This window comes from Megalobrama amblycephala, linkage group LG15, assembly GCF_018812025.1.
Source record: "Megalobrama amblycephala isolate DHTTF-2021 linkage group LG15, ASM1881202v1, whole genome shotgun sequence".
Taxonomy (NCBI): domain Eukaryota; kingdom Metazoa; phylum Chordata; class Actinopteri; order Cypriniformes; family Xenocyprididae; genus Megalobrama; species Megalobrama amblycephala.
The window spans coordinates 27,658,366-27,677,496 of NC_063058.1; the positions used below are offsets into that span (position 1 = coordinate 27,658,366).

Below are 19,131 nucleotides of genomic sequence, written 5' to 3' on the forward strand. Positions count from 1 at the left end.
ACTTAAAACCTTTGTAATAGTTTGTCGGGAGGGCTTTATCTCAGTAATACTATAATACAGGTAGATTTTAACAGAAAGGATGTTCGAAGAAGAGTGTTTTCATAAATGTTATATGGGGCAAATTGTCACACGTCCCGTTCGCTGTTTTTTCTTAAACTCAAACATTTTAATTGTATGTAGACGTTCTAGTTTTTATGATAATCTGAGTCTTCTGCTGTATTTGTGTTGTTGTTGTTGTTGGTTTGTGTGACTCAGTGCCTCTGAAGAGCATCTCAGTGGAGGTTCGGGTTCAGGATCATGTAGCCACAGTCTCCTCCACTCTGCAGTATGTGAATGAGGAAGAGCGCCCCCTGGAGGCCTTGTTCGTCTTCCCTCTGCCTGCTGATGCTGCTGTCTGCCACTTCAGTGCCAAGATCGGAGAGCAGGAGATTGTGGCAGAGGTGCAAGAAAGAGAAACTGTGAGTCCAAATATAAGTCTGCTGGAAGCTTATTTGCATATATTTTTACTGTGCACCATGTAACAAAATTGTGTCTCACAGGCGAGGGATCGTTATGATGATGCTGTGAGTTCGGGTCAGCAGGCGTTTCTGTTGGAAGAGAGCGAAGAGAGTCCTGATGTGTTCAGACTGAGTGTCGGGTGTCTGTCGCCGGGTCAGAACGCTGCCGTCACCATCATCTACGTCACCGAGCTCGCTGTGCAGGCCGACCACTCGCTGCGCTTCTGTCTGCCGGCTGTACTCAACCCCCGATACACACCAGCAGGTACTACAGCAGCTGCTGACACACACTTTATTAGTGGAGAGAAGCTGATTCTAACACACTCTGTGTGTGTGTGTGTGTGTGTGTGTGTGTGTGTGTGTGTGTGTCAGGTTCAGCTGCTGGTATATTCTCAGAGATTTCATCAGGATGTGGATCTGTTCCCTACACGCTGACTCTCAGTGTCCATGTGAGCTCTCCAAAGCCCATCTCCAAACTAGAGTCCAACTGCACTCTGATTCTAGTGTTCCTGCTCTCTGATCACACTCAGGCGACGGTACTGTGTGTCTTCATTAGGGTGGTCCTCAAGAGAACACCAAAACTAAAAAGGGGACTTTCTTTGGGTGCTTTTTGATCAAATGTTTCACCTTTGCAAGAAATTTACTGGCTCCAAATATTTGGCAAATCCGACTTTATTAACCACTGCCACATGTGGGTTGAACATTGTGTTGTTCAAATATAGACGCTCCATGCACATGAACCGTGCCTGTTCACGAGTGCTGCAAATATTAAACCAAAAAAATAGTCAAAGCTGTTTAACATAAAGGGTTGGAGGCACCTGGGCCATAACAGTTTCAAGTTCCAAGTGGTCAAGAGGTCTCGACACCAGCAATCCATAATATCCAAAATGAGAACAGTGGAATAGTGCAACAGTGAAAGCAACAAGTTATGACCATCCATCTTCGTAGTGTTAATCCTGCTCATTTGCTGGGTCTGCTTCATACACACACATTTGATTTGGCCCAAGTTTTACATCACATTTAATTTCACATTAGCATGATATGCAAAAGCACTTTAGAAAATCTTAACTCTATATTTGAGGACCACCCTAGTCATGTGTTTATCTGGATGTGTGAGCACAGCAGTTTGATGCATGTGTTTTTATGTGCGTAGGTGAATCTGAGTCCTGGTCACATGTTCGATAAGGAATTTGAGCTGTTTGTGTACTATCAGGATACCCATCAGCCCTCTGCTATAGTGGAGGCAGGAGTGAACACTGCCCCATCAGGTATGACCTGGACTGAACAGTGACCAACCATTGGTCTTAGATCTAGAAGTATTTTTTCCACTCATTTCCCATTTAAAAAAGTATCAATCCATCCAGCTCCAGTGAATCACGTAACATTTGACTTAAAGCAAAAAGTACACTGCTCAAAAAAATTAAAGGAACACTTTGAAAACACATCAGAAAAATATAATGCTGGATATCTATACTAATAAGGACTGTGTAATGTAGTAGGAAGGAAAGGATGCCACATAGTTTGATGGAAATGAAAATGATCAACCTACAGATTGAATTCAAAGACACCCCAAAAATCAAAGTGAAAAAATGATGCAGCAGGCTAGTCAGTTTTGTTGAAATTTCATTGCAGCAACTCAAAATGGTACTCAGTAGTTTGTATGGCCCCCACATGCTTGTATGCATGCCTGACAATGTTGGGTCATGCTCCTAATGAGACGACGGATGGTGGTCAGGCGAGCATGGAGGCCATTCAGTGGTATCAATTCCTTCATCCTCCAGGAACTGCTTGCATACTGTCGCCACATGAGGCCGGCATTGTCATGCACCAGGAGGAACCCAGGACCCACTGCACCAGCATAGGGTCTGAAAATGGGTCCAAGGATTTCATCCCAATACCTAATGGCAGTCAGTGTGCCATTGTCTAGCCTGTAGAGGTCTGTGCGTCCGTCCATGGATATGCCTCTCCAGACCATCACTGACCCACCACCAAACCGGTCATGCTGAACGATGTTACAGGCAGCATAATGTTCTCCACAGCTTCTCCAGACCCTTTCATGTCTGTCACATGTGCTCAGGGTGAACCTGCTCTCATCTGTGAAAAGCACAGGGCACCAGTGGCGGATCTGCCAATTCTGGTGTTCAATGGCAAATGCCAATTTGAGCACCACAGTGCCGGGCAGTGAGCACAGGGCCCACTAGAGGACGTCAGGCCCTCAGGCCACCCTCATGAAGTCTGTTTCTGATTGTTTGGTCAGAGACATTCACACCAGAGGCCTGCTGGAGGTCATTTTGTAGGGCTCTGGCAGTGCTCATCCTGTTCCTCTTTGCACAAAGGAGCAGATACCGGTCCTGCTGATGGGTTAAGGACCTTCTACAGCCCTGTCCAGCTCTCCTAGGGTAACTGCCTGTCTCCTGAAATCTCCTCCATGCTCTTGAGACTGCAGCTGAAACTGATTAACAACCCCCTCTGCTACTTAACTGACCAGATCAATATCCCAAGACTTTTACTGATTTGATGCTATTCTCTTAAAAAGTGTTCCTTTAATTTTTTTGAGCAGTGTATTTCAAAATGGGAAAAGTTAAATAGACTGTGCACTTAATGTCATTTATGACACAATGAGCTGTTCATGAAGCATTGTGAATAATGTAATCAAATAATCAATGACAGTACAAAATAAAAATATTGATTTATGTAATGGATTATAAGTATAAAAATGCTGTACATTGAGGATGTGTGTTTCATTGTTGTGCTTGTTGAATGCAGTTCATGACCCCTTTTTTAATGAAGTGGAAATAAGTTCTTGAAATATCTTCGTTAGAAACATACACCGATAAGACATAGCATTATGACCACTGGCAGGTGAAGTGAATAACACTGATCATCTCTTCATCACGGCACCTGTTAGTGGTGGGATATATTAGGCAGCAAGTGAACATTTTGTCCTCAAAGTTGATGTTTTATAAGCAGGAAAAATATGGCAAGCGTAAGGATTTGAGCGAGTTTGACAAGGGCCAAATTGTGATGGCTAGACGACTGGATCAGAGCATCTCCAAAACTGCAGCTCTTGTGGGGTGTTCCCGGTCTGCAGTGGTCAGGATCTATCATAAGTGCTCCGAGGAAGGAACAGTGGTGAACCGGAGACAGGGTCATGGGCGGCCAAGGGTCAGTAATGCCCATGAGGAGCGAAGGCTGGCCCGTGTGGTCCAGTCCAACAGACGAGCTACTGTAAGCTCAAGATTGCTAAAGAAGTTCTGGTTCTGGAATGCTGGTTCTGATAGAAAGGCTGTCAGAATACACAGTGCATCAGTTTGTTGCGTATGGAGCTGTATAGCCGCAGACCTGTCAGGGTGACCATGCTGACCCCTGTCCACCGCTGAAAGAGCCGACCGTGAAGCATCAGAACTGGACCATGGAGCAATGGAAGAAGGTGGCCTGGTCTGATGAATCATGTTTTCTTTTACATCACGTGGATGGCCGGGTGCATATGCGTCTCTTACCTGGGGAGCACATGGCACCAGTATGCACTATGGGAAGAAGGCAAGCCGGCGTAGGCAGTTTGATGCTTTGGGCAATGTTCAGCTGGGAAACCTTGGGTCCTGCCATCCATGTGGATGTTACTTTGACAAGTACCACCTACCTAAGCATTGTTGCCTTTCTTGGAAATGGTATTCCCTGGTGGCTGTGGCCTCTTTCAGTAGGATAACGCTCCTGCCTTAAAGCAAATGGTTCAGGAATGGTTTGAGGAGCACAACAACGAGTTTGAGGTGTTGACTTGGCCCCCAAATTCTTCAGATCTCAATACAATGGAGCATCTGTGGGATGTGCTGCACAAACAAGTCTGATCCATGGAGGCCCCACCTCGCCACTTACAAGATTTAAAGGATCTGCTACTAACATCTTGGTGCAGATACCACAGCACACCTTCAGGGGTCTAGAGGAGTCCATGCCTCGACGGGTCAGGGCTGTTTTGGCAGCAAAAGGAGGACATACACAATATAGGAAGGTGGTCGTAATGGTATGCCTGATCGGTGTATACTATTGCTTAAGAATCTCAGAGCTCATGGTTGGTCTGTTTTGAATGGTTTTAATGTCATCGATATTACTTCATGCCCTTCTACAAGGACAGAAAGTGTAATGACACAATAAAAATGTTTTACGTGTTAAAGTAAATTCAACTGTGGATTATAACTTACACTCAATGCAACCCCTGTAAATCATTTCTTTCTGTTTTAGGCTCTCTGATGAGGGACCCAGTGGTCATGATAAGTTTGTACCCAGAGTTCCCAGAGGAAGTGATGTCATCGCTGGCAACTCAAGGCGAGTTTATTTTTGTGGATTGACAGGTCAGGCAGTATGGACAACATGATGCATCGTGGTAAAGGAGCACAGACGCGCATGGAAAGTGCAAAGGTAAGATTTAAAATGTGCCTTTGGGTCGGTTGACACGTATTCTGATGAGACACACTTGAATAGCTGTCCATGTCTCTCTATAGGACACTCTGCTGTTACTGTTGAAGAGTCTGCCCATGGGATGCTACTTCAACATCTATGGATTTGGCTCTCGTTTTGAGTCCTTCTACCCGTTAGTAACTAGATCTTCATTCACAGATACTCAGTTTTGAAATGTGTGAGAGGAACAATATCAATGTGTTTTTCATTGCAGTCAGAGTGTTCGAGTACAATCAGGACACAATGGATCAGGCTCTGAAGAGAGTGAAGGAAATGCGAGCAGACTTGTGCGGCACAGAGATTTTACAGCCTCTAAAACACATCTACAGTCGGCCCTGTTACCGTGACCACCCCAGAGAGGTACAACAACACCTCAACATGCATCTACTGTACTTGTTGCCTGCAGTATCAGGTGGGTTCGCTGACTGATTTGTAAAAAATATATCATACTGTTGTATAAGACCTGGGTAGGTAACATCAAAGATAATTGATAATTAGTATACAGTTTGGGTTAGCGGTATTGTTCTGTTCTGGGCAAGTTCAGCGATTAAATCTTAGAGACACATTCGGGGATGGATGGAGCATTGAAATATTAGCCAGATTCGACGAAAATGCTTTGCCATCTAATTAGTTATTAATTTCAGAAAACAAAATGTAGCAGTGAAAATGGCCAACACCTCTGACTGATGTGAGCAGAGGATCTTTTGACAGAGCTAACAGTAGTATAAACAAGACTTAAGACTCAGATGTTTTTTCTCTCTTCAGCTGTTCATCTTCACTGATGGAGAGGTGGAGAAACACTAAAGAGGTGCTGGACCTGGTGAAACATCATGCTCACTCTCACAGGTAAAGGTCTGCTGGGTTTGATCTTCCCATCATTCATATCTTCATCACTTACACTAACAGAGTTTATTGTGTGTTCAGGTGTTTCTCATTCGGGATTGGTGAGGGTGCAAGTACCTGCCCTCATCACAGGAATGGCCAGGGAGGGATCTGGTCACGCTCAGTTCATCACAGGCACCGACCGCATGCAGCCCAAAGTAAAGCTCTCCACTGGATTTCACAGGCACAAATGTTTCCTAGTCACATGTCTCAATGGTTTCTCTTTCTCTTCAAACTATATCAGGTGATGCAGTCCCTAAGGATTTGCGCTGCAGCCCGCTGTGGTTAATATCTCTGTGGATTGGACCCTTCCAGATGGCATTACTGTTGACACACTGTCTCCACACTTCAATGTGCTCTTCCAGGGTCAAAGGTCACTCATTTATGCCCAACTTAAAGGAGAGGTGAGATGATGATTGAAATGTGATTCATCCACACTGTGAGTGTAACTGGTCTTTATACGGCTCTTTAACCGATCAAACGACTTATAAAATGCTGCAAAATAATTCTCAAAAGTTATCAAAGATGTAACATCGTGTTCGTATTCAGTGCAGAGAACAAAATGCGAATGGCTGAATTACCAATTATAATTAAATTATAGCAAATACCTTGTGTATATTATGTAATATTCACGAGTTTGTTTCCTGCCTGAAATACCTCATTTGTAGTCCTATCATTATTTCTGTGATTTCAGCAAAGTGATACATTTGCATAATACGTGCTTATTGTGAAACGTCCTGCTGAAGTCTTTGCAAAGGTGATTTGGGTAAATTGCCGCCCTTCGCCTTGATTGGACCCAGTCTCAAACTGGTACGGCAAAACAAACGACATAATTGCAATATGTTTACAGATACTAATGAAGCCTCGGAAGCTGAAATCAGCCAGTTATAGTAAAAGAGCGTTACGTTTCTGACACATGCTCTAAGCGGTAGACCAATCACAACAGACTGGGCTAGATGACCAATCAGGTGGGTTTTAAAGCAACAGGAAGTAAAACAGAGAGTGAAACAGGTGCTTTAAATCATTCATAGGGTCATGAAACCCTAAACTAAATTTTCTGAGATTTTAACAGAGGTTTGTGTGTTGAACATTATTGAATACAATGTTAGCATGTGTCAGATTTATTTGTAGAGGGAAAGTGGTTCATTTTGAGATTTTTTTCTGCTATTTCCATCTTTCGGGTTTAAAATCTACACCGTGTCCACGTCACAGGCTGAACACTTTGATGATGCGTCAGTGTTTCATGATCATTAATGAGACTGAATTTTCTTATCCTATGAGAAGACACCGTCTCTTAATTATTCAGGACACCATGTGATTCTTTCAAATGACAGACATGTAAAACTGTTAGATCGCGCAGTAGATGAGAGAGGCGTTCATTGGTCTTAAATGTTTGTTTTTGTGGTGTAAAAGTTCAGGTGTGTTGCATGCCATTCCGCGCGATGCTGCCAGGGCAAGACTGCCTGTGGGCGGTTGGTTGGCCATCAACTATCGACACATCGAAACTGTTTGTGTTTAGCAAGCATTTTTTCCGAGAGAGCTATGAGAACGGAAGAAAGGTGGACTTCGGCCTTATTCATCCTCTGACAGGACGCTTCAAACAGTGAGATTGCATACAATAAGCTAGAGATGCATTAATGGGTCAAAAACAAGTGTTTGTTTTTGCTTTGTAAGTTTCTGCGTCGCACAAGTTCTCTTCAATATCTGTGTCTTTGACACAAACGTGATTCATCCACACTGTGAGTGTAACTGCTCTTTATACGGCTCTTTAACCGATCAAACGACTTATAAAATGCTGCAAAATAATTCTCAACAAGTTATCAAAGATGTAACATCGTGTTCGTATTCAGTGCAGAGAACAAAATGCGAATGGCTGAATTACCAATTATAATTAAATTATAGCAAATACCTTGTGTATATTATGTAATATTCACGAGTTTGTTTCCTCATAAAATCTTTAAGCTAATAAGGTTGAGCGTATTTGGCAACTCGAAAGCGTATTTCAACTCGAGCTTGGATATACCCCCCAGGGACTACTAGTGCATGGAAGAGGAGTACGATAGATGAGATGCCTAATTTATGTGGTGGAGTTGGGGAGGTGGAGGGATTTCGAAACAACTAATGCCAGAGCAGTGCGAGTAGCTGCTTATATGCTCTGGATGTAATTGAAAGATTAGGGTTCCCTCCTCTTGAGATTATGTTTGAGTTTCACTAATTGAAAGTTTAGATGGGTTCAACTCCTCCCGAAATTACGTTGTGAACTTCACATAATTTTCGGCGTGCATTTGTTGGAAGCTTTTTTTATGCTTTTAATAAGAGCGAAATAAAACTGTCTGAATCAGAAGCCGTTGCTGTGTTGCCAGTCTCCCCTCATCCCCCTCCTCTCTGCAGCTTAACCTTCTGTAGAATTTTTCAAAACTGTGGTGAGAACTGACTGCTGCTGAAACGTCTTCGGTTATGTATATAACCTTAGTTCCCTGAATAGGGAACGAGACGCTGCGTAGTCGCTATGGGAACGCCTCTGCGTGATGTCGTCATGAAGCACGTATGAAATCCCAAGCCGGTACTCTTGTGCGTACTGCAGGTCTGAGCCTCAAAGTGCCACGAAGGAAACGAGTTATATATGGGTGTCTCCCCAGAGAGACTCCACTGAAAGGAGCGTGGTAAGCAGCTAAGGCCGCCACGTACACCTTTAGTGTGGAGGGGGATAGCCCTGAAGGGAATCTTTCCTGCAGGAAGTCCAGAACTGCACTGACCAGGCAGTTAACAGGATCCCGTTGATGATTCTCACACCAGGAAGTGAAAACTTTCCACTTCAAAGCGTATGGTTTCCTCGTGGAGGGAGCTCTGGACTGGAGTATGGTCTCAATAACCTCAGTTGAGAGACCGGAATCTATGAGCTGTGCCCCCTCAGAGGCCACACCCACAGCATCCATGACTCCGGGTGGGGGTGCAGTATCAGACCGCCCGCCTGAGAGAGAAGGTCCTTCCTGATCGGAATCTCCATCGGAGACCCGTCAAGAAGGGATATCAGGTCCGAAAACCATACTCGGGCCGGCCAGAACGAGGCTACTAATAGTAAGACGGGCCTCGTCCCGGCGTACTCTCTCCAGAACTCCCAGGAGCAGCACAATCGGGGGAAATGCGTACAGCGGTAACCTCGGCCATGGCTGTACCATAGCATCCAGCCCAAGAGGTGCTGGGTTTGTCATTGAGAACCACAGTGGACAGTGAGTCGTCTCTCGAGACGCAAACAGATCCACTTGGGCTTTGCCGTGGTTCTCCCATAAGAGCGTCACCACCTCGGGATGAAGTCTCCATTCCCCGGGCCTCGGCCCCTGCCTCGACAGGATGTCTGCTCCCACATTCAGGTACCCTGGGATGTAAACTGCTCTGAGGGAGAGCAGTTTCCCTTGGGACCACAAGAGAATCTGATTCACCAACTTGTAAAATGGGCGTGACCTCAGACCCCCTTGATGATTTATATATGAGATCACAGCTGTGTTGTCTGATCGAACTAACACATGTCGATCTCTGAGGTCTGGGAGGAAGTATTTCAAGGCTAGATATGGCACATAAATTGCTTAAATACCTAAGTAATTTATGTGCCATGAGAGAGATGGTCCTGCCACAGACCCTGGTCGAGCGACCACTCATGATCGCCCCCCAGCCTGTGAGGGATGCATCCGTCATTAGAGTAACTCGATGACTGATGACACCCAACACCTGTCCTTGGGACAGAAACCAAGGTTTCTTCTATATGTCCAGAGCACGTAAGCATTGCCGCGTGACTTTGATCATATGAAAAAGATTCCCCCTTGGTGAGAACCCCTTGGTTTTTAGCCACCACTGCAGTGGTTTCATGTTCAGTAGGCCAAAATGTATCACATTGGACGCTGATGCCATAAGACCTAACAGTTTCTGGAACTGTTTGACAGTGAGTGACCGGCCTAGCTTTACGTGCGAGACACTCGACAGTATTGATGTCATGCGTGCCGGAGACAGATGGGCCCGCATGATCACCGAATCCCATACCATGCCTAGATAAGTGGTTCTCTCAGCTGGAGAAAGCACACTTTTCTTCGCGTTTAGTCTCAACCCCAACCTTCTCATGTGAGCGAGAACAACATCTCGATGTTGAACCGCCATTCGCTCTGATTGAGCCAGAATCAACCAATCGTCTATGTAGTTGAGTATGCGGATGCCCTGCATACGCAAGGGCGCCAGCGCCGCATCTACACATTTCGTGAAGGTTCGGGGTGACAATGCTAGGCCGAAGGGAAGAACCCTGTATTGGTATGCTTCGCCCCCGAAAGCAAACCTCAGGAACTTCCTGTGTTGCGGAAGGATTAATATATGAAAGTATGCGTCCTTCAGATCTATCGTGACAAACCAGTCCTCGGATCTGGCCAGAAGGATTCAGTGGGGCATCCAAGAGAAAGGACTTATCTCTGTCCTTAATGTCGGACAGATTCAGCCATAGGTGACGCTCCGTGGCCACTAGGGCTATCATAAAGCAGCCGATGGACTTGGCCTTCTCCTTAGTGGCATGGAGGGCTAAATCTGCCGACTGACGGAGCTCTTGGATGAACTCCGCCCCCACTTCATCACTGTTACCCAAATCCTTCAGCAGGTCGGCTTGGTATGCTTGGATGATGGCCATAGTATGCAAGCATGCTGCCGCCTGACCCGCTGCTGAGTACACTTTGCCCACTAATACCGAGGTAGTTTTCAATGGTTTAGTGGGCAATGTCGGGGCTTTAAGGTAAGACGCCGCCTGCGGAGAGAGATGGCTCGCAAGCGTCTCTTCCACTCTTGGCATCGCCCCATACCCGTGTTTCCTCATACCGACCATGTTGCTGTATGTGGAGGTTTGAGGGGTGTAAACAATGGATGAAACCGGTCTCTTCCACGATCTCGGCACCTAGGTGTGGAGATCGTGAAAAAACGGTAGCGCCCGACGTGGAGGCTGAGCAGACCTTGATGGTAAAAAGCGTTCATCAAGCTTACTGTGGGTTTGCTGCTCTTGCTTCTCAGCTGGCCAATCGATGTTCAATTTGGCAACAGCGCGAGTAAGCACCTCCATGAGCTCCTCGCTCGCGGGAGAGGGAAGTGGCGAGTCTTCGGTCACCCTCCTCGAAGAGGGCTCGGCGGGGCGCAGCGTTCTCAGCAGGAACTGATCACAATGCACGCAGGCAGCCCCCTGAGAGCTGCCTGGGCATGCTGCACTCCCAAACAAACAACACAAAGGTCGTGTGTGTTCCCGCTCATAATGAAATGGGGACAAGGATGCACACACTTCCTAAATTGCTGTTCGCTCGCCATAATATTCTTTTCAAAATGAATGATGGTAGACAGACAACAATAAATAGGACAGACAAGATCATACGTAGCGGTTGCTGAAGACACAGAAGCTGAATGAGAGTGTGTTTGGGCAGGCTTCATAGTTCCTTGTCAGTGATGTCACCCGCCTGTGATGTACCGTCCCCTGATTGGACAGATTTCATACGTGCTTCATGACGACATCACGCAGAGTCGTTCCCATAGCAACTACACAGCGTGAGTTCCCTTGAAAGGGAACAGGGGGTTTCATGACCCTTTAAATCTATTATAGACCACTTAAACAAAATGATGAACCTGTAAATGAGCATAATAAGGGCTCTTTAAAGGGATAGTTCACCTATCATTTAATCATTTACTCACCCTCATGCCATTGCAAACTTGTATGACTTTCTTCTCTGGAACACTTTTAAATGTAAAACCATAAGTCGATTAGGTTTTTGTTCAACTGAATAAGTGACTTTTTCACTTTTTCAGATTTGACTCAAAAATGATTTCCAACTTTGTGTGGGGTGGGTTGTCATATGACGTGTTTGAGTGAACTATTCCTTTCAACTGTTCCTTTTAAAAACAATAATTGCTCAAGTTGCATATGTAAAATGTAAAGAAGTGACCCTGAGTATATTGTTTGCCTTGCCTTATTGTTTTGCTATTTCTTGTTGTTAGGCTAAAGACTTTTACATTGTAGGTAATTTGTTTTTAAATCTTTTTAAATTCCTTATTCTTTTCACTCTTTTATAGAGTTCAGGAGGCTCTGAGGGAACAGTGACAGTCAAATACATGCTGAAAGATCAACCAGTAACAAACCAGCTCCACTTCTGCCTCAAACCAACTGAGGAAACAGGGTAACACACACACACACAAACACACATAGAAACACACTGAACTGTAGTGACATGAGTCTTTTTTAAAGTAACATACAGCATTCCTGTTGCTTAAACAGCAGATTATGGTGCTAGCAATGCCTAGGTCGTGGGTTTGATTCTCAGAGAATCCAAGAACTGATAAAAATGTATGCCTTGAGTTGTATGCAATGCAAGTTGCTTTGGATAAATGTGTCTGCCTATCTGCTTATCTTATGCATACATTTAAATGTAAAGTAAAGTAACAATACATCTCAGTAAACAGATTTAACAGATTTCATCCATGTTGCCCAGGTTGGCCGTCCACCGGCTGGCGGCTCGGACCCTGATCCGTTCTCTGGAGCAGGAGGAAAGGTCAGGTGATAGAGTTGTGTTTGGCATCAGGAGCAGTATAATGGATAAAATGAAGAGCAGGATAGTGGAGCTCAGTGTTCAGGCAGGAGTGAGCAGTGTTCATACAGCCTTCATTGCCATTAATAAAGACAGCAGACAGACTGTGAAAGGACCCCTGCTGCAGAGAAGAGTGCCCACACAAGGTTAGTGCAAGGATTGTGTTTGTTTTTGTATTTTGTAGGAGTGTGTGTGTGTGTGTGCTGGATATTTGTGTCCTTTTATTTAAAATGTTCCTGTCCTATAACATTTTACATTTGGTGTATTCATTTAATCAAAATCAAATGCTGTTTTAGGGTCACACTGGCAGATTTCTCAGGGATTTAGTTTTCAGCCTGGACCAAGTGTTCTGACACAAGGTTAGTGTTCATATTGTGTGTGTGAATCACTTTTACTGTTACTTGACTATTTACTACAATACATTTGATGTGTTCATCTCATTGGGATCTGAAATCAAGGTATTTGGCGGTGACTTTTGCATGGCAAGCAGAATCACTCACTCATTAAGAAATTCAATTGTTTTTTAGGGTTTGCTTTGGGAGGTTCACCTGGTAAGATAAATAATATAGATTCTTCTTTTTCAATCTCTCATGCTTTGAGTTTGTCTGTATATAAATTTGTTATATTGTATTTAACAAAATATCTCTTTTTTTTGTTCTTATTTTTACTGACCACTTGTCTTTAAGTGTCTTGTCAAGTTTAATTTTGTTCACTTGAGTACTTACAATATCCCAAATGTTTCCAACTATTTGTAAATCGTGAGAAAATTGCAATTTTAACCAAGGCTCCGGGACGTGTAAGGAGTCGCCTGTCAGTTGCGTCATACCCGCGTTACCCTCGGTTTCCGGTTTATTTTGTAGGAACCATGGAAACACCAAAGACACTTTAATATATTAAACATTTTAATAGACAAGGGAAAAACTTTGATATATTTATAGACAAGAAAACAAATTTTTATTATATTGCTTAACACGTTTAGTCTTTTTTTCAATTTACCATGCAAAACACTATTTTGTCAAATAGCTAGGATAGCATAATCACATGCAGCTTTATTTTTATTAATAGTAATACATAATTTTCTCCATCATAAAATACGTTTTAAAATTAATTGCATGCATTTATCAACAATTGTTTTTTAGGGTTTTCTTTGGGAGGTTCACCTGGTAAGATAAATAATATAGATTCTTCTTTTTCAATCTCTCATGCTCTGATTTTGTCTGTATGGATGCGTGTGTTTCTGTGTTTGCTTGACTACATGAATTTCAGTTTACTACATTTGAGGTGTTGACCTCATTAAGATGAAGGTGAAATGTACTTTTTTTCTGTTTTAAGGAGGATGTGGTAAATAGTTATTTTCATTCTGTTGTGTGTGCCCATGTGAATGTATGTGTGGTGTTTGCTAAACATCCTGCTAACACATTCACTGCAGTAATGTTCAGCAGAAAAAACATTCCAAAGCTTTTCTTGTTTGTTAGTTCTTTTGTATGTGTCAGTTCTTGGCTGTTTCTCCAGATCTGAATCTGTTCTGACCTTTGTTTTTCTCTCTCTGTAGCTGCACAATCTGCTCCGCCAATGGCCTTTGGAAGCTTTATGTCATCGCCAGGTAAATGCACCTCAATGCATGTTTTATTACAAAATTGGTACATTTAAATGTTCATGTGCAAGCCTCACCAAACCACACTTACCAAAATTTCAGAATGAGTAGGAGCCATTCATACAGAAAGTGCTTTTTTTTGTGTTCAAAGACCACTAGACTGACTGTAATGGAACAGAAAGTAGGGGTCTTGAGACGCATTTTGAATGAATCGGCTCTGACTAAGTGAATCAAACACATACAGCATAAAACAGGGTTGCCCAAAGTCCGGCCTGCGGGACAATTATGGCTCAGGGATGACTTTCAAATGGCACACAGCTTGTCTACTAAAGGAATAGTTCACCCAAAAATGAAAATTATCCCATAATTTGCTCACCTCCAAGCCATCCTAGGTGTATATGACTTTATTCTTTAGCCGAACACAGTCGGAGTTATATTGGCTATTCCCAGCTTTGTAATGGCATTGAATAGTGCCCGAGTTTTTTGAAGCTTCAAAAAGCACATCCATCCATCATAAAAGTAATCCATATGACTCAAGTGGGTTAATAAATGCCTTTTGAAGCAAAGCGATGGGTTTTTGTGAGAAAAATATCCATATTTAAAATAAACACATTCACGAGAGAATTGAGTTATACAGGTGCTGGTCATATAATTAGAATATCATCAAAAAGTTGATTTATTTCACTAATTCCATTCAAAAAGTGAAACTTGTATATTATATTCATTTATTACACACAGACTGATATATTTCAAATGTTTATTTCTTTTAATTTTGATGATTATAACTGACAACTAAGGAAAATCCCAAATTCAGTGTCTCAGAAAATTAGAATATTGTGAAAAGGTTCAATATTGAAGACACCTGGTGCCACACTCTAATCAGCTAATTAACTCAAAACACCTGCAAAGGCCTTTAAATGGTCTCTCAGTCTAGTTCTTTAGGCTACACAATCATGGGGAAGACTGCTGACTTGACAGTTGTCCAAAAGATGACCATTGACACCTTGCACAAGGATGGCAAGACACAAAAGGTCATTGCAAAAGTGGCTGGCTGTTCACAGAGCTCTGTGTCCAAGCACATTAATAGAGAGGCGAAGGGAAGGAAAAGATGTGGTAGAAAAAAGTGTACAAGCAATAGGGATAACTGCACCCTGGAGAGGATTGTGAAACAAAACCCATTCAAAAATGTGGGCGAGATTCACAAAGAGTGGACTGCAGCTGGAGTCAGTGCTTCAAGAACCACTACGCACAGACGTATGCAAGACATGGGTTTCAGCTGTCGCATTCCTTGTGTCAAGCCACTCTTGAACAACAGACAGCGTCAGAAGAGGGCTAAAGACAAAAAGGACTGGACTGCTGCTGAGTGGTCCAAAGTTATGTTCTCTGATGAAAGTAAATTTTGCATTTCCTTTGGAAATCAGGGTCCCAGAGTCTGGAGGAAGAGAGGAGAAGCACACAATCCACGTTGCTTGAGGTCCGGTGTAAAGTATCCACAGTCAGTGATGGTTTGGGGTGCCATGTCATCTGCTGGTGTTGGTCCACTGTGTTTTCTGAGGTCCAAGGTTCAACGCAGCCGTATACCAGGAAGTTTTAGAGCACTTCATGCTTCCTGCTGCTGACCAACTTTATGGAGATGCAGCTTTCATTTTCCAACAGGACTTGGCACCTGCACACAGTGCCAAAGCTACCAGTACCTGGTTTAAGGACCATGGTATCCCTGTTCTTAATTGGCCAGCAAACTCGCCTGACCTTAACCCCATAGAAAATCTATGGGGTATTGTGAAGAGGAAGATGCGATATGCCAGACCCAACAATGCAGAAGAGCTGAAGGCCACTATCAGAGCAACCTGGGCTCTCATAACTCCTGAGCAGTGCCACAGACTGATCGACTCCATGCCACGCCGCATTGCTGCAGTAATTCAGGCAAAAGGAGCCCCAACTAAGTATTGAGTGCTGTACATGCTCATACTTTTCATGTTCATACTTTTCAGTTGGCCAAGATTTCTAAAAATCCTTTCTTTGTATTGGTCTTAAGTAATGTTCTAATTTTCTGAGATACTGAATTTGGGATTTTCCTTAGTTGTCAGTTATAATCATCAAAATGAAAAGAAATAAACATTTGAAATATATCAGTCTGTGTGTAATGAATGAATATAATATACAAGTTTCCCTTTTTGAATGGAATTAGTGAAATAAATCAACTTTTTGATGATATTCTAATTATATGACCAGCACCTGTACACCTAGGATGGCTTGAGTGTGAGTAAGTTATGGGATAATCACCTATTTCGGGGTGAAATATTATATGTGGCCGCCACACATAATTTACAAATCATGCAGTTTCTAAGGAAAATCATGTGTTTGCTTTACTGCATGAATTTCTAATGAATTTCGGTTTAATACATTTGAGGTGCTGACTTCATTAAGATTTTTTTCTGTTTTAGGAAGGATGTGGTAATAGTTATTTTCATTCTGTTGCATGTTCCCATGTGAATGTATGTGTGGTGTTTGCTAAACATCCTGCTAACACATCCACTGCAGTAATGTCCAATGGAAAAAACATTCCAAAGCTTTTCTTGTTAGTTCTTTTGGATGTGTCCGTTCTTGGCTGTTTGTCCAGATCTGAATCTGTTCTGACTTTTTTTTTTTTTTTCTCTCTTTAGCCACACAGTCTGCTCCGTCACTGGCTTTTGGAAGCTTTAATTCATCGCTGTTTGGATTCAGTTCGATGTCAGTGCAAGGTAAGTTTACCTCAATGTAATATTACTTTTCTGAAAGAGCGAAGTATGAAATGTTTGAAGCAATGATTGTTTTTTTAATGCATCAATTTAGGTTAATTACAAAAATAATGATGAGTTGAAGAACATGCTTCTCCTTCTAAGATAAATTATATTTTATTTTTCAGTCTCTTGTGTTGTTGTTGTTGTTGTTTTTTTTAGGTGTTGTGATCTGTGTAAGTGGGTTTGTATTTGTTTTTATATTCTGTATATATGGTCTGGTGTGGTGGAGGGATGAGGCAAGGACTCCGATGCAGAGAAGCAAAAGGGCTTTATTGATGTCAAAGACTCAATTTATTTAAAAATGAAGAAAAAAAGGCAAAACAAACAAAAACAAATGGCTCCTGTGTCAGTATCATACGCATACGTCGTGCTGCTCACGTGAACAGCATCGGCCAATACTGAGCTGGCGTTATGACGTAGAACACGGAAATGCTGCACTGCGTTCACTACGTCAACAGTGTAGGAGACTATATTTTAGCAGATCTGTATTTTATACAGTCAACACTATAGTGTTATTTTACATTAATTTACTTTTCTGTACCTGAATACTACTGTTGGACCTTACTTTATTTGTTAACATTGTTATATTTTATCTATCTATGCTTGTATTTGTTCATTTTACTGACTGACTTGTCTTTAATAATGTTTGAACTTTATTAGTTAGGCTAGTAGTTTTTGCTGTGGTAATCAAGTACTTAAAGTGTTCTTTAAGTAATAAATGGAAATCAAATTACACCCCCCACCAAAACAATGATCTGATCCATGACTCAAAAACCGTAATATGATCCGAACTGTTAGTTTTGTGATTTGTTGCAACACTAATTTGCTTAAAATTAGTAATCAATTGAAGACCTTGTTTTTGTGTGTGTGTGTATGATGTTCTTCTTCTCTCAGTCAATTTTACCGTTATCCTAAATAGATGTCTATGTGTGTTCAGCCGCTCCTGACCCCCCAAAGGACCTGTTACTCCAGCTGGTTTCTCTCCAGAAGGCGTCAGGCTGCTGGGAGCTGGACGCCACACTGGCTGATGTGTTTGGGAAGACGGAGGATGAGCTGACCAATCAGAAACCAGCACAGGTGAGAGATGTGATGAAATAATAAGACAGCGATGATTGTGTCCAGTGTCCAGTAACAAATGCAGTGGATGATGGTTTGTCCACAGGTGGATGGGTCAGTATGGGCCACTCTCCTGGCTCTGATCTGGTTATACGGCTGTAAAATAGAGCAGCAGGTCGAGTGGCAGTTTGTGGCCATGAAGGCAGCGTCATGGATCGGCTCTCAGAAAGGTGGGATCTCCATTCCAGAACACATTCATTCAGATATCTTCAGTTCTTTGACACACACTGATGATTTGAGTGTGTGTGTGTGTTTCAGTGGGTGATCTGTCTCAGTGTGTGTGTGTGGGTAATGTCCTGCTCGGATGTCATGTGACCAAAGAGGCTCTTGGAATCTGAAGACATCTGGGAATCTTTAAATCTCTCATGATAATGTTTTTGCTGTTTTGAAATTGAAAATAATTTGAATCAGATTATTCATTAACCTTTTCTTGTTTTTTTTTATTTACTAACGCTGTTAACGAGTCCTGTTGAACGATACTTTCACACAGCAACAGAATCATGTTTATGTGCTAAAAATGATTATGTTCAAACACAAACGTGAATGTTGAACAAGAGCAGCAACATAATGAAAGACTACTATTAAAGTACAAAAATATTTAAATACTGTCACTCTTTTTCAAAAACCACCATAAAATAGTCAGTACATCTTCTGAAGCCATATAATACCTTACCATGATTAAATGATGTCCCTTCATTTCAACATGTTTCATTTAGAGAAAATTAAAATTGACTACAGCTGTTGTTGACATAATCAGGACTAATCAATAATGTGAAATATTTTACATCTTTGTCTTGCCATCTATTAAAGGTTTTACTATAAACAGATTTAAAGGAATACAACTTTGTTATCATGTTCCCTCCATTCCTCAATGGTCCGTGAGCGAGCAGCATCTGGTGGTTCCTTCAGAATGAGGTACAAAGTCAAAAGGCATTTCCTGTAAATCGATTCTATTAAAACACTTACCTGCATTTTCACTTTTAGATTTGGGTTAAAGCATCTGATAAATGACAAAATGTAAACATTAATTTCAAAGGCAAAATTTTTAAATTTCAGATTTGCTTTTACTGGCTGTATGGACACCCAGAAGCTCTGACACCAGGGACAAGGAACTCCAGCTGTGGCAGGAACCTCTGAGACATGACAGGAAGCTCTGGGATCAAGCTGGCATTAAATGGAGCCTGGAGACCAGGACATCTCAGGCTGAGGTGGATGAC

The 19,131-nt window shown here is 42.5% G+C and overlaps 1 pseudogene; it reads left to right on the forward strand.

Moving 5' to 3' along the window:
- Nucleotides 1–79: 79 nt before the first annotated feature.
- On the forward strand, nt 80–18,366 carry LOC125247031 (annotated as a pseudogene).
- Nucleotides 18,367–19,131: the final 765 nt, after the last annotated feature.